A 15,884-nucleotide genomic window follows, 5' to 3' on the forward strand; every position below is an offset into this window, starting at 1 on the left:
TTTATTGCTAGTGGCTTGCGAATGAGATATTATTCACCTCCCTCTCATATAAATGTGGGTTCCACGTGCAAGATCCATATGGGAGACCCATCTTTATGTAAGAAGATTGTGCAGTTCATTGGCTATATTGAATAATTTCACATCATGAACTGAGGCATCTTTATTGATGATGACTATAGTGGAGGGTGGCAAGTGGCAACTAGTACCTATTACACGTTCCACATTTTATGTCCGATATAAGGTTCTCTTTAATCAAGAACTGCATATACAGGTTATAATAATTTTTACCATTTCAAATATCAGTTGTAAGCAAATTGAATCTCCCTAAATTCAAACAATTTATCAATCCAATTTGTACCTCAAGCTGCGATATATAATTAAAATTGTTGTAATAATTCCTTGGCCTGTGCAAAGGAGTTGAAGATAGTAATTCATACCAGAGCCCCCTAGACAGAATTCAGCTCTATATAATTATCATTCCACCTAAATATTACACATTTGCTTGAAAAAATTAAGGGTAGAGTAACAGAGAACACACTAAAGTAAAGGGGGAAAAAAAGATATATCTTGCCGCGGAGTGAAAATGCTAAGTTGTACGTGTTGGATGGTGATAAGAACTCCTAGCCACAAATTCTTGTGACTTTCAAAAATTACGATTATTAGAGCATTTCTATGGACCAAAAATCTAAGACTACACTAAACATTTAAACCCATCACCAAAAACACATACTATTAGAGATACATTACTGATCACTATGTTTATCAAATTGTGATTTGAACAAAACATTTGGATTAAAATCTCTTTAGTAACACTTTGATTACCAATACTAAGGTCAACACTTTAGATTGGGAACGATATAAAGTTACCAAAACCTACCACAGCATAGTAAGAGCAGCAGTTGCTAAAAATTACACCAAGAATGGATGCGGTAGTCAGAAATAACAAAATGTTCAATGATTAGCAAAAGAAATGTGGCAATTGATGCCATAGATAATGTTAGCAACCCCTGCATAGCTTCGTATGCATGCCTTTGGATGCAGACTGACTTGCCTTGTAGTTTGTCTTGAGTGAGGGTGTGAGACAGCATGTGAAAGCAGGTAGCTGTTGTGCACATATACAGGGGGTTAGTGTCATCCTTGTAAGCATGTGGTTAAGTATTAGGCTCTTTGTAACTGATTGTAATAGAAAATTAGGGTAGTTTAGGCAATTAGGGGCTGTTTTTGTAGATTGAGTTAGGATAGGTCTCGGCCTTATGGCTTTGTTATGCTTTGTATAAAAGGGACTGTTGCTCTTGTACTCGAACTATGTTAAATAATCCTCAGGTTTCTTGTTAATCCCCTAATTCATTCTCAAACTCCCTCTCTATTCTCTAAGGAGTAAGAAGACCTGGTTCGCTCGAAGAAACATTATCCCATATTCCCTATTTCCCCTAGAAACTACGACTAGAGTCCTGACATATAAGATGTAATGTTTAAAATACAATATGCATGCTTTATGTAACCAAGGCTTACTGTTATGATAAAAGCATTGTTGAGTTTCATTGGAACAACTACAGGCAGCAACATTTTCCAGAATAGATGGCAAAGCAAAAATATTACTTAGGATGTAGATATTTATGAATTTTACATAAGAAACCTGATGATGCCGAAAATATCACCAGTGAGTTGCAAGCACTCCTCGAACTAAAGCAACACCTGCAAAAAGAAAATAAAGGACCCAAAAGAGAGCACCGGTGTGGTGCCGGCCAAAAACCCTCCGAAGGTCAAGTTAGAATCTTGTTTCTTTAACCCTAGAATGCCAGAGTTAAGAATATTGTGCGTACCTTCATATCTAGGGTTTCTGGGGTATTTATATTGGGTAGAATTGCATTTCTTTTAGGATACAACTTCCCCCTCAAGATCCTTTTCATATAGGAGTTTTTTCAAACGTGTGTCGCAAGAAGTCCAAATATGCACGCTTGTGTGGGGATAAAGCAAAGGTTGACTTAAAACATATCAAATGACACACAACCTAGAATCTTCAATAAATTCGCACATGACGGATACTAAGTTAAACTTAACCGTCATAGTGGCGTCACCCACGGTGTCTATCCGTCTACATGCTTTCCGTCCCTTCGAATTCTATGGGAATACCCGTCTCTTATTTTTATCCCCTTCAAAACCAAAGACAACTGTATTGAAGCAAGTACACTGCGCTTTTGACCAAAAAGAGAGCTGCAAATGATAGACATATTACAGGTTGTCTAAAAGGTTATTGACACTGTCCTACTGCATAAAGTGCAACAATGTGTTGCCTACTATCCTACTGCAAACTCACAACTCAAATCAGTTTTGTCTTGTCAACTCAAATCACTTGGAACTTGGGAAGCATGGGTGCGGCGTTTGGGCCGCCGCACCCGCGTCCGACGCGGCGCGACACGGGGACGCACAGGCGACGCAGCTGCCTGCGCGTCCGTGCCACGTCGGACATTAAAAAAATATTTTTTTCGGCGAGATACGCGCCGATACGGTGCCGATTCGGGCCAACGCGCGCAAAATTGGGCCGATTCGGCCCGAATTGGTCCATATCGGACGCAACACTGATACTGGCGAAATCGGCTGATACCGCCGAAATTCAAAAAAAAAAAAAAGAACAACAGGTGCATAACGCACAATTTAACTTGGCCGAAAAAAAAAAGAAAAAAAAAAGGTGCAAACGCACTGTTTGGAAAAAAACCAAGACCCAGCCCTCTCCCTCTTCATTTTTCTTGCGCCTCTCTCCCACTCTCTGCCTTCACTCTTCAGCTAGGCTCTCTCCCATTCTCTGTATTCTAGTTATTATTTACTATTGCTCTTAAATTTGGTATATGTTTATATAATGTGAAAAAAGTATGTTTAGCAATATATTAAAAATATAAATAAAAATATTTTTAATAATTTTTTAATCGCCACACCCCGCCGCACCCGCACCCGCACCCGCTCCCGCTCCCGCACCCGCACCCGCACCCGAATCCCGAAACGCACCCGTGCTTCATAGCTTGGGACCAACAAAAGTGTGCATTGCACAAGGCAAACCCATAAAGCATTAAAAGCCCACACAAATGATCTTGGAAAAAGACACAACAAAGTATTGCAAATGGTGCCAAATCAAAAAAAAAAAATGTTGCCTAAAGTGTTGACACATGTTCCCCATGGAAGGTGTATGAGAGGCCTATGGATGACGTGTTGATGAAGGAAAAAACCCATAGGCAAGAGGGAATTAGTAGGATATGTTTATGGCCCACTGAGAGACAATGACTCACATGTGAGGGGAGAGTGTTGTGTACACATGTGTGAGTAAAGTCCCACATTAAAAAATAATGGTAGGAGTAAGTGGTAAATATAACATTATTGGGGCCAAACTCATTGGCTTAAACTTTTCCGTTAAGTGGTTTCCATGGTACTCTAGTGCAAAGAGAAGTCAGATAGGCTAATTAGTAATTACATACTTATTTCAAAGTCACCAACAAGTTATCGATGATTCGTCACTTTCATTTTCAATCTACCATGTGTTGAGGACATTATAGTTATATATATGAAGAAAAGTTTAATTAAAAATTAATATGAAAATTTTAAAAATGGTCTTCCAAGAAGCATCCCATCAATATATATATAAAAGCAGAAATCTCATGTGGAAGAGCACGAAGTTTTGCCAAGTGGCACTCTATTTGAAAAGATAATTAAAATTTTTTTTTGAAATAAAATACATTATTTTTAATTTATTACACTTATTAGATGCCACATCAGTTATTTAATAACTCAACAGATTTTAATTAGTAATAAATAAGACTAATGGATAAGATAGAGGGGTGTTAATCATCAAAAACTCTTTGTTTTCCTTATTTCTCCATCCTAAGGTTTTCTTATGTTTATGCCTACTCCTCTTCCCTTATAACTAAATGCCTACTCTTCCTAAACCACTACATGCCTTCTCCTATACCTATGTTGCTAAATTACCAATTCTATGTTCTATAATTTGCACAAACTGAAATAGCATTTAGATTATTTAAAAACACATGAAATCATATAAAAATCACCAAATTAGAGTTTAAAATTATAACTAAATTTTTAAAAGAAATTTAGGCACATTTGCACAAAAATTCCATGTAACTAAGTCACACTTAGGAATATTGGACCATTTTTCCTATGTATAAATAGAAGGGTCCCAATGGGATGAGGGGGCTAACAATTTTCTCTCCAAAACATTTGTTATAGGAATACAAAAGTTTTCCATTGTAGATTTTTCACGATTAAAGAACATGAATTGCCAATTAATCAAACTAGAGTTTTTAGTACCTACAATAATTTCACAACATCAAGAACAAATCCCAGTGTATACAATGTCAAATTTCATAGTCTCCTGTTACATCAAATGAGTGTTTAATTTTTCTCGCAAAGTATTGAATAGTAAAGCTTCTGGGTCTTAGTCTCAATTACAACTCTCAATCATGTTGGACTTGGATGATACCTATCAACAACGTATTATTATGAGATGAAGAAAAAATTTGGAGTGTACACAACATTTTGTGTGAATGGGAAGAAATTCCATCCAATTCCAATTGGTTAGGTTAGTAAGGGACCTATTCCAATTTAATGTTTCTGGAATTTTGTATACAAGTAATAATCAAGGAAACTTCCACCTAAAATAAGTCGGACTTTTGGCAAGAGAGAAAATTGATGTCTAGACAAATCAAGCTAAGGCCGACCAAAAAGGACCATATTCTTAATTTATTATCTCTATTTGTTCCATGTACAAGACTTATAGTCAATGCTTGGCGTATAAAAGTTGAACATCTTATCTAAAGTCCATCATCTGAAAGCTTGAGAAAAAATTCATTTAAACTAACACAATATATCAATTATAAAGGAATCAAAGAAAAATTGTCAAAAATAATGAAAATTTAATCTATGCTTAAATTCTTATAAGGATGAACACAATAGCAATATCTTTTTTTTTTAAAAATAAAGATAAAAAAAAAATCTATACTTATTTTGTACATATGATAAAGTCCTATCACAAAATTTTTTGAGACTCATGTTGATTAGTGATTAGAAATTATAAAGGAATAATCATGAATATATATATATATATATATATATATATATATATATATATATATATATATATATATAAGTAGAGATCTCATGTGGGAGTGCGTGAGGTCTTGCCAAGTAACGCTCTTATTTTGCATTTAGTATTTTTTTTTTACCTCTTTCATTAAGTGTTTTTTACTATTACCCAAAAGTTTACATTAACTTATTTTACTGTTATCTCATTAGTCCCTCATTAATTGTCTAAGCTTACATCATACATTTCTCTCTTTCTCATGTCTTTTAGCATCCCTACCGTTTTAATATTTTTAAAAAAAGTAAAAAAATAATAGTTAAGGACTAATGGTAATAACTTACCAGATAAGGCCTGGGAGAGAGATAGAGAGACATAAAAATATTGTGGATTGTTAAATAAAACGCATTGTTTCACTATAAAATCAAAACACATTGTTTCACTACAAAAGACCTGAGACTGACAAAACATTTGAAAGAGAGAGAAAGACAAATCTGAGGGGACGTCGCCTCCGTCATATTGGCCTCCCACCACCATCAAGACCTTAAACCTGTACGGGTATTTTTTTTTCTTTTTAAATTAGGAGATTAAATATGATTTAAGTTTGGATAATTTGGTTGGATAGTTTTTGTTTTGGGTATATAAGTAGAGAGAATATTTGGTACGCAATGTGAAACCATATTCTACCATGGTTTGAAATTATCTATAAGACACGTGCATACACACTTGCCCACACCATGTTTTAATGTTTCACTATCAATGAGTGGAAAATAGTGAGAGAGTTGGACATACTTTTATTTCATAGTATTAAATATGTGAACACAACACAAATTATTTGATTTTCACGGTCCTGTAACTCTTTTGCATTTATTTTTTGTTTCATGATTTTAAAAAAACTTAATCTTACCTTTTTTTAGGGTGAAAAATTAATCTTATCTTGAGATGGCTATAAATATGTAGTGAAATAACAGTTATAAATTGCACACACACATAACCATTATAATTATTCAATTTAAGGAAAGAGTAAATATATATAAAAGCAGAGACCTCATGTAGGAGAACACGAAGTTTTGCCAAGTGACACTCTATTTGAAAAGATAATTAAATTTTTTTTTGAAATAAAATACATCATTTTTAATTTATTACATTTATTAGATGCCACATCAGTTATTTAATAACTCAACAGATTTTAATTAGTAATAAATAAGACTAATGGATAAGATAGTGGGGTGTTAATCATCAAAAACTCTTTGTTTTCCTTATTCCTCCATCCTAAGGTTTTCTTATGTTTATGCCTACTCCTCTTCCCTTAAAACTAAATGCCTACTCTTCCTAAACCACTACATGCCTTTTCCTATGCCTATGTTTCTAAATTACCAATTCTATGTTCTATAATTTGCACAAACTGAAATAGCATTTAGATTATTTAAAAACATATGAAATCATATAAAAATCACCAAATTAGAGTTTAAAATTATAACTAAATTTTTAAAAGAAATTTAGGTACATTTGCACAAAAATTCCATGTAACTAAGTCACACTTAGGAATATTGGATCATTTTTCCTTTGTATAAATAGAAGGGTCCCAATGAGATGAGGGGTTAACAATTTTCTTTCCAAAACATTTGTTGTAGGAACACAAAAATTTTCCATTGTAGACTTTTCACGATTAAAGAACATGAATTGCCAACTAATCAAACTAGAGTTTTTAGTACCTACAATAATTTCACAACATCAAGAACAAATCACAGTATATACAATGTCAAATTTCATAGTTTCCTGTTACATCAAATGAGTGTTTAATTTTTCTCGCAAAGTATTGAATCGTAAAGCTTCTGGGCCTTAGTCTCAATTACAACTCTCAATCATGTTGGACTTGGATGATACCTATCAACAACGTATCATTATGAGATGCAGAAAAAATTTGGAGTGTACACAATGTTTAGTGTGAATGGGAAGAAATTTCATCCAATTCCAATTGGTTAGGTTAGTAAGGGACCTATTCCAATTTAATGTTTCTGGAATTTTGTATACAAGTAATAATCAAGGAAAATTGATGTCTAGACAAATCAAGCTAAGGCCAACCAAAATGGATTATATTCTTAATTTCTTATCTCTATTTGTTCCATGTACAAGACTTATAATCAATGCTTGGCATATAAAAGTTGAACATCTTATCTAAAGTCCATCCTCTGAAAGCTTGAGAAAAAATTCATTAAAACTAACACAATATATAAATTATAAAGAAATCAAAGAAAAATTGTAAAAAATAATGAAAATTCTATCTATGCTTAAATTCTTATAAGGATGAACACAATAGCAATATCTTTTTTTTAAAAAAATAAAGATAAAAAAAAAATATTATTGTTTTGTACGTATGATAAAGTCCTATCACAAAGTTTTTTGAGACTCACGTTGATTAGTGATTAGAAATTATAAAGGAATAATCATGAATATATATATATATATATATAAAAGAGATCTCATGTGGGAGTGCATGAGGTCTTACCAAGTAACGCTCTAATTTTGCATTTAGCATTTTTTTTACCTCTTTCATTAAGTTTTTTTTTTTTTTTACTATTACCCAAAAGTTTACATTAATTTATTTTACTGTTATCTCATTAGTCTCATTAATTGCCTACGCTTACATCACACATTTCTCTCTTTCTCATGTCTTTTAGGATCCCACCATTTTAATATTTTAAAAAAAGTAAAAATAATAATAATTAAGGACTAATAGTAATAACTAACCAGATAAGGCCTTAGAGAGAGATAGAGAGACATAAAAATGTTGTAGATTGTTAAATAAAATGCATTGTTTCTCTATAAAATCAAAATGCATTGTTTCATTATAAAAGACCTGAAACTGACAAAACATTTGAAAGAGAGAGAAAGAAAAATCTGAGGGGACGTCGCCTCCATCATATTGGCCTCCCACCACCATCGAGACCTTAAACCTGTACGGGTATTTTTTTTTTCTTTTTAAATTAGGAGATTAAATGTGATTTAGGTTTAGGTAATTTGGTTGGATAGTTTTTGTTTTGGGTATATAAGTAGAGAGAATATTTGGTATGCAATGTAAAGCTATATTCTACCATGGTTTAAAATCATCTATAAGACACGTGCATACACACTTGCCCACACCATGTTTTAATGTTTCACTATCAATGAGTGGAAGACAGTGAGAGAGTTAGACATACTTTTATTTCATAGTATTAAATATTTGAACACAACACAAATTATTTGATTTTCACGGTCTTGTTAGTCTTTTGCATTTATTTTTTGTTTCATGATTTTAAAAAAACTTAATCTTACCCTTTTTTTTTTTTAGGGTGAAAAATTAATCTCACCTTGAGAAGGCTATAAATATGTAGTGAAATAACAGTTATAAATTGCGCACATATAACCATTATAAATATTTGATTCAAGGAATGAGTAAAAAAAAAATTTTTGGAGGAATATTGTAGAATAAATGTTGTTACAAAATGTATTTCTCTCAGAGACCTCATGCAAGAGTGCATGAGGTCCTGCCAAGTGGCACTCTAATTTTGCATTTAGCCTTTTTTTTTTACCTCTTTCATTAATTTTTTTTATTGTTACTCAAAAGTTCACATTATTTAATTTTATTGTTATCTCATTAATTGCCTAAGCTTATACCACACCTTTCACTATTCTTCATGTCTTTTAGCATACCCACTGTTTTAGTGTTTCAAAAACAATAAATAAATAAATAAGGATGGGCTAATAGTAATAGCTAATGAGATAAGACTTTAAAGAGAGACAAAGAGACACAAAAATGTTGTGAATTGTTAAATAAAATGCACTATTTCACTATATATTACCAAATTAAAAGACCTGAGACTAACAAAACATTTGAAAGAGAGAGAAAGAGAAATCTGAGGGGTCACTACCTCCGTTATACTGACCTCCCACCACCATCAAGACACCGAAACCCCTGCGAGTAATCTTTTTTTCTTTTTAAATTAGGGGCTTAAATATGATTTAGGTTAGGTAATTTGGTTAGTTAGTTTTTGTTTTGGGTATATAAGTAGAGAGAATATTAGGTGCGCAATGTAAAGTCATATTCTACCATGATTTGATTTTAAATCATCTATAAAACACATGTATACACACTTGCTCACACCATGTCTTAATGTTGCACTATCGATGAGTGAAAGATAGTCAGAGAGTTGAGTATACTTTTATTTCATAGTATGAAATATGTAAATACAACACAAATTAGTTTATTTCATGGTCCCATTACTCTTTTGCATTTTTTCTTTTGGTTTCATGATTTTTTTTTAAAAATAATCTTACCTTAAGAAGGCTACAAATATGCAATGAAACTACTAAACCAATTTTTAATATCTCAAAATGTATATGTTTTTTTACTCTAATTTAGTTTACTTTTTCTTTATAATTTATGTACAACATTATTCAAAAGTGTTTTACATAAAATATCATAAAATTATCTGTGCATCGCACGGGCAACTTACTAGTTACATATAACAGAAGCACACAGCTATGAAATGATGATAGAATGCTTAGTTTAAACAAAAACTATGTAGCAAAATTTGACAAGATTCAAGAACATAATTACCTCAACATGGTTGGATATTCTTTCCAAGCTAGAGGTCTTCATGCTAAACTTTAACCCCTGTAGTTCAGCGTCAGGATCTATCTAATTTTTTATTTTATTTTAATATACATAACAACAATTTTATTAAGCCAAAAAAATAGCTGTACAAAGCTTTGCCTTAATTTTAATTATTGCCTCAAGAGTTGTCTGCCTTCTAATCATCAGGCTCATTCTCATTATACTTTTTAGATTCATCAAATTCTCATTCACTAAAAGTTGCATTTAAGGTATGATTGAGGAAGGAAAATTCATTTGTCTCACATGATTCAAAACCCTCATTCAAATTCTTGGGTGCTAATGGCCACTTTGAATTTCAAACTTATGAAAGTACACACACGACTGACCCTAATGCTAACAAAAAAAAGGTTATCTATAATCTGACAATTTTTTTTCCCAGTTGACTACTTTCTATTATGCCAAACAGAGGTGAAACAGAAGTGTTGATAAATCATTGCAAACAACATTAGAACCTCAACAAAACACCAGAAAAAATTAACTTCACCCCCCAACTTCTCTCTCAATTTATGATCTTCATTCATCGATACTTATAACTCATAAAACATCCATACTGCAATTCAGCAAATCGCCAATTTAACAACACCCCATTCACCTAGACACAGATCCCTTTTCACCAAAACCTAATTTTATCAACAGAAACACACCAAGCTACCTACCCAAACATATACATACGCACATATACACTATTATAATTCAGATTCTTCTAATGTATAATGAAGGAGCTTCATGAAAAGGAAAATGGATCTCGAAGCAAAAAGTAGGAAGAGTTGGGAATGCTAACTTCAAAATATCACAAATTATAAACTTTGGCAGTCACTAAATCCAGTTTATTAAAAGCTATCTTTTACATCAAAAAGAAACTCACACTAAAGAGTTAGGATTCATACAAAAATGACTTCAACAAATTAAATACAAGCTCCTAATCAAGCATGTTACTTGCAGAGTTGCAGTACAATGTGTCACCAATATGTTGCAAAGTAACCAATATGTTGCTAAGTAACATATATGCAGCATAATTGAGGAGACAGACAGTTCAATTTTTATACCTTTCAACTAAACCACTAGTTTAAATGTTCAGAGAGAATATAAGAAAGACTTGGGCATCATCAGAAATAAATCTCCTCTTGCAACCTCAGTAATACCACGAAGCCCAAACACACTCAGTGGATAAGCCATGTAATCATGCATATCCACCCATGTAGACACACAATTCATAATCAACAACGAAGAACATGTATATTTTATGAATTCACTTTTTAGAATTGAGGTAGATTCTGAGTGGCAGTACCTGATTAGCCTAGCAAGACATGAGATGATTGAGGTTGTTCTTGTTACTTGGTCCCTCATCCTTGATAGTGGGAAACGCAGCTTTGGTCATATTAAGCGTCCCCACAAGATTTACGTCGACCATGATCCTCACATCATCTAATTCCTGTCTCTCCAAGTTTCTTCGATTGTAAATGTCTCTCTTTGATCAAACTCTTTACTTTCCATGATTCTGATCTAAAAAATGCAGTCACAAAAGATGGAACTACATAGAAAAATTACTGAAACTTATTTTGAAGCAAAACTATAGCTTGCCTGCACACCAAGTTATTTCCCAATAAACATCAAAGGCTGGGGCTTTCCCCAAGTAATCTGCCAAATAGCCTTTGAATTTGTTACTATGAGCCCATTTACTTTGCTGAGATATGCATAACTTTGTTGTAACTTTGTTGTCCTTCATTGAGACTCTACAAAGTGATCACTAAGAGATTGAGAAAACGGGCATCATTTCAAGGTATTGTATATTGCTTTTTAACTAATGAATTGCTTGTATTTACTGAAAAGTGATTTTACTTTGTATTATATATGAAAAAACAATAACTCAGATTGCATTCGATGTTCATAAAAGGAAACATCATATTCATATTTGTCAATGGATTGAATATAGCTAATACTAGAAGTATTCAACATCTTGAACATTATAAATAAATCATCAAAATATTGATAAATATGATTACATGATATTTGCTAAATATTAAGAATCTTACAACATTTACTTACAATGCTACCAAGTTTGTGCCACAACACCACAAAGCTTGTAACCTAGGCGATCTATGAATTGAAAGTACACTATTCTCCATTGCTTTTTCAGTAATAAAGGACCCAATACAACCCAGAACCCAACAATAAATCCAAGTGCCATGCTCACGTAAAACCAATCTACTTCAAGTGCTCTAAAATCCTCGCTCCTTTTGTTTCCAGTGTTGGGTTTTACATCTATTATAGTATAGTTATCAGTAAATGGAGGTCCACAATGTCCGTTTCCAAAAAAAATTGGACGCATTGAGGCTCTGTAGCTAAGTGCTTGAGGGGATTTTCCCAGTTAAATTGTTGTTTGACAAGTTCAAGTTGCTCAAAAATGTCAAACATGACATACTTTGAGGAATTTGACCTGAAAGTTGGTTTACAGATAAATCAATAAATTCCAATGATCTCATATCACCTATATTCTCTGGAATCCTTCCGGTCAAGATATTAAATGACAAATTCAATGATTGTAGCCCTTGGAGGCTAGTCACTTCTTTAGGAATTTCTCCTGACAAATTGTTGTTGGAAATGTCTATAATATTTACCAGTCGAAGAGTGGTGGAATACTCAAGAGCTTTTCCCTTAATCAAAAGCAATTCACTTTCAAAAGGAATAAAACTAGATCCTATTGACCACTGGAATGCACGGCGCCGGAGGTGCCGCACCCGCATCCGACGTGGTGCGACGCGACGACGCGCGAGGGACGCCGCTGCTCGCGCGAGGGACGCCGCTGCTCGCACGTCGGTGCCGCGTCTGCCACGTGGTTTCTTCATTTTTTCAGCCGACTCGCGCCGATGCGGCCTGAATCACGCTGACTCAGCACCGATTCGCGCCGATTCGGCCTGAATCGAGCCGTATCGAGTCGTATCGGCCGGCGACGGAAACGGCCGAAACAGCCGAAACAAGTCCGAAACAGGCCGAAATCTGCCTCGAATCATGCCGGAACAGCCGAAATCAGCTCTGAATGAGACCCAAAAACCCTAAATCTGTCCTTCCTCAATTTTATTTTGAATATTTGTTGCTTCTTTTGTGTTTTCTTTTTGGTTTTGTGTTTTGTTTTGTATTTCTTGCTTTCTTCTTTCTTTGTTTTGTGAATCAAGGCATAGTAATATGTTTTTTAAGAATATTCTAATATTAAAAATATATAGAAAATATAAATAAAAATATTTTTAATAATTTTTTAATTGCCGAGTCCCGCCGCACCCGCACCCACCTTTTTTAAAAATTGCCGAGTTTCGCACCCGAACCCGCACCCGTACCCGCACCCGCACCCACACCCATGCTTCATAGATTGACCAACCAAGCAAAAGGAGGGGAGAATTCGAATTGTTATTTCTAGCCATGATACTAAAATTGTTAACACATTTAGGTATTCTTCCAAATAGCTTATTATGTGAAAGGTCTAGGATTTGGAGTGAAGTTAGAGCACAAAGTTCTTTTGGTATTTGACCTTGGAAATTATTGAAGCGAAGGTTGAGAATCATCAAGCTTGAAAGTCTGTGTCCAATCCACAAAGGTATCCTCCCAACAAACTCATTTTTGCCAATATCAATAGTAAACAAGTATTTACAATTTTTCAACAAGGATGGAAATTTTCCAGAGAAATTGTTGTTGTATAGGTGCAAAGACCTATGATTAATAAGAGATCCAATGGATACTAGAATAGAACTAGAGAAATTGTTGTTTCCCAAATTTAAGGCAACCAAACTTTGCCACTTCATCCAACAATTACTTATGTTCCCTGATAAAAGATTTTTTCCAAGATTGAGAAATTCCATATATTTGGGCTCCTTCATCTTGTAACACAAAAAGTGAGAAATAGATCCGGATAGTAAATTATTAGAAAGATCAAGGAAGCTCAGATTAGAGGATATACAAGCTCATATCAATTATTGAAGCCGTGGAGAAAATCAATGGGATATGTGGAATCTCTCCATAGATCTGATTATGAGAGATGTTTAGATAATTAAGCTGAGAAGTCAAGTTCCAAAAGGAAGCAGGACCTGCATCTATAATCCCTGTGGTGGATATGCCCAAGGTCGAAAGTTGCTTTTGTGAACAGAGCCACAAAGGAAATGTTGGCCCTAAATTCCATGATCCCAAATCTAAATGGTTGAGTTGAAAAGGAGGGGTCCAATTGTCACTTACTTCTAAAGTCAATTGGTTTTGAGACGCAACAAGTGTTTTTAATCTCATAAAATTGGCAAAATGAACTTCTAACACCACACCCTCTAGCATATTTAAACAAATATTCAGATACCGTAATTTTGACAGTTGTCCAAAATTTTGAGTGGCAGTTCCATTAATTTGATTACTCTCAAGGTTCAAGGATCTCAAAGAGGAAAGATTCCCTATAGACAATGGAATTGGGCCTGAAATTGAATTATACCCCAAAGAAAGGATGTCCAGATTTTTAAATTGACCAAGTTCAGCAGTTAACTGCCCAGACAGTTGAGCATTAGACAAATCTAAGATCTCTAGACTATTTGAAACACATCCTGATAGACTTTCAAGGATTTCAGATATCTCTGGACTCCATTTGTTGTATGACAATCTAATTTCCCTTAAGTTGCAGAGATTACCCAAAGATCTTGGTACCTTTCCTTCAAGTTCATTGTGTGACAAGTCTATGCTAATGGCAGATGTTAGGTTTCCAATGGAACTAGAGATTGTAGCATGTAAACTATTGTAGCCGAGGTTTAGGAACTCAAGATGACTAAAACTGTAGAGCCAATTAGGGATTGAAGAGTTGAAATTGTTGGCAGATAGACCGAGGTGCCTAAGTGAAGTCAAGTTCTGGAGATGAACAGGGTTTGGACCGTGAAACTGATTCCAAGATAGATCAAGAGAAACTAGATTACAAAGACCAAAGACCCAAAACAAAATTGAACTGTTTTGAAAATAGTTGATTGAAAGATGAAGGGTGGTGAGAGATGAGAAGTTAATACTACTGGGTATCGGTGGTGGGATGGAAGCAAAAAGGTGGCAAAATGACAATCGCAACTCTGACAAGGAAGGGAGTTTGTTTATCTCCTGTAGCCAATCAGAGGCTTGGCTAAGGTTTGCAAAACTCAAATCAAGGTGTTGTAGTAAAGGAAGACCAGAGAGCCACTGAAGGTTCATGACATATAAATTATAATAAGAATAACCTCCAAGATTGAGATAGTGCAAATTAGAGAGATTCCCAAGTTGATGAGGAATCAATCCCCCAAATCTCGCATATGAGAGATTAAGATATCTTAAGCTCCCCATAAAACCGAGGAATTTGGGAATTGGAGTAGAATTGGAAGCTGAGGTCCAAGTAAATCAAATGCTTCAAATCAAGCAGAGAATGATTTATCTTACCACCGAACCTTGACCTCTCATAAGCTTGCAATTGAGCATCCCATTGGACATCATCGGTAGTAAGCTCGTCATACACAGGTTCAAAGCTTCTGAGATGGAGTTGGAGGACATGACCAGTAACGTTGTGGCAGACAACACCGACCCAGTGACAACAATCCTGGTCAGGTGCAGCAGCCTAAGAGGAAAGTCGGTTAGAAGTATCTTGAAGATCATTCTTGAAGCTGAGAAGGGCATGTCGCTCGCTTTGGATGCAGCGAACGTTAGACTCCGCAGTGCACAAGCTAAGATGAATGGTGAGGAACAAAAGGAAAAGGATTAAAGTAACAGCTATTATTCTCAAGCAAACCTCCATCATCATTATGCTTTTATAAAAAAATAATAAAACTGATATATGATTTTGTTCATGGGATAAACGGTAACAATGGCACGCTTATTTATAGGTAACTGTCCATCTTATCGTATGGTGCTGAGTCTTTTTTTTTTTTTCTTTAAATTATGGGTATTATCTATCATTCCGAGGAATCTGTTTCAGTTTAAGCGGTTTTTGATTTCTCCAAAAAAAGAAAAAAAAAAGAAGCTCAATGACTCTTTTTTATGCATTAAATTTCTACTTATTTTACATACTCAAACATTATTTTATTTATTTTACCGACTCATTTTTTTGAAAAAAATTTTATCAACTTATTTAACAATACATTCAATATCTCAATTTTTATTTTTATATAC

General features: G+C 34.2%; 1 pseudogene; it reads right to left on the bottom strand.

Annotated features, from left to right (window-relative positions):
* Positions 1–11,778: 11,778 nt before the first annotated feature.
* LOC142641773 (receptor-like protein EIX2) lies at positions 11,779–15,516 on the bottom strand (annotated as a pseudogene).
* Positions 15,517–15,884: the final 368 nt, after the last annotated feature.

The sequence above is a fragment of the Castanea sativa genome, chromosome 6 (genome assembly GCF_040712315.1).
Source record: "Castanea sativa cultivar Marrone di Chiusa Pesio chromosome 6, ASM4071231v1".
Taxonomy (NCBI): Eukaryota; Viridiplantae; Streptophyta; class Magnoliopsida; order Fagales; family Fagaceae; genus Castanea; species Castanea sativa.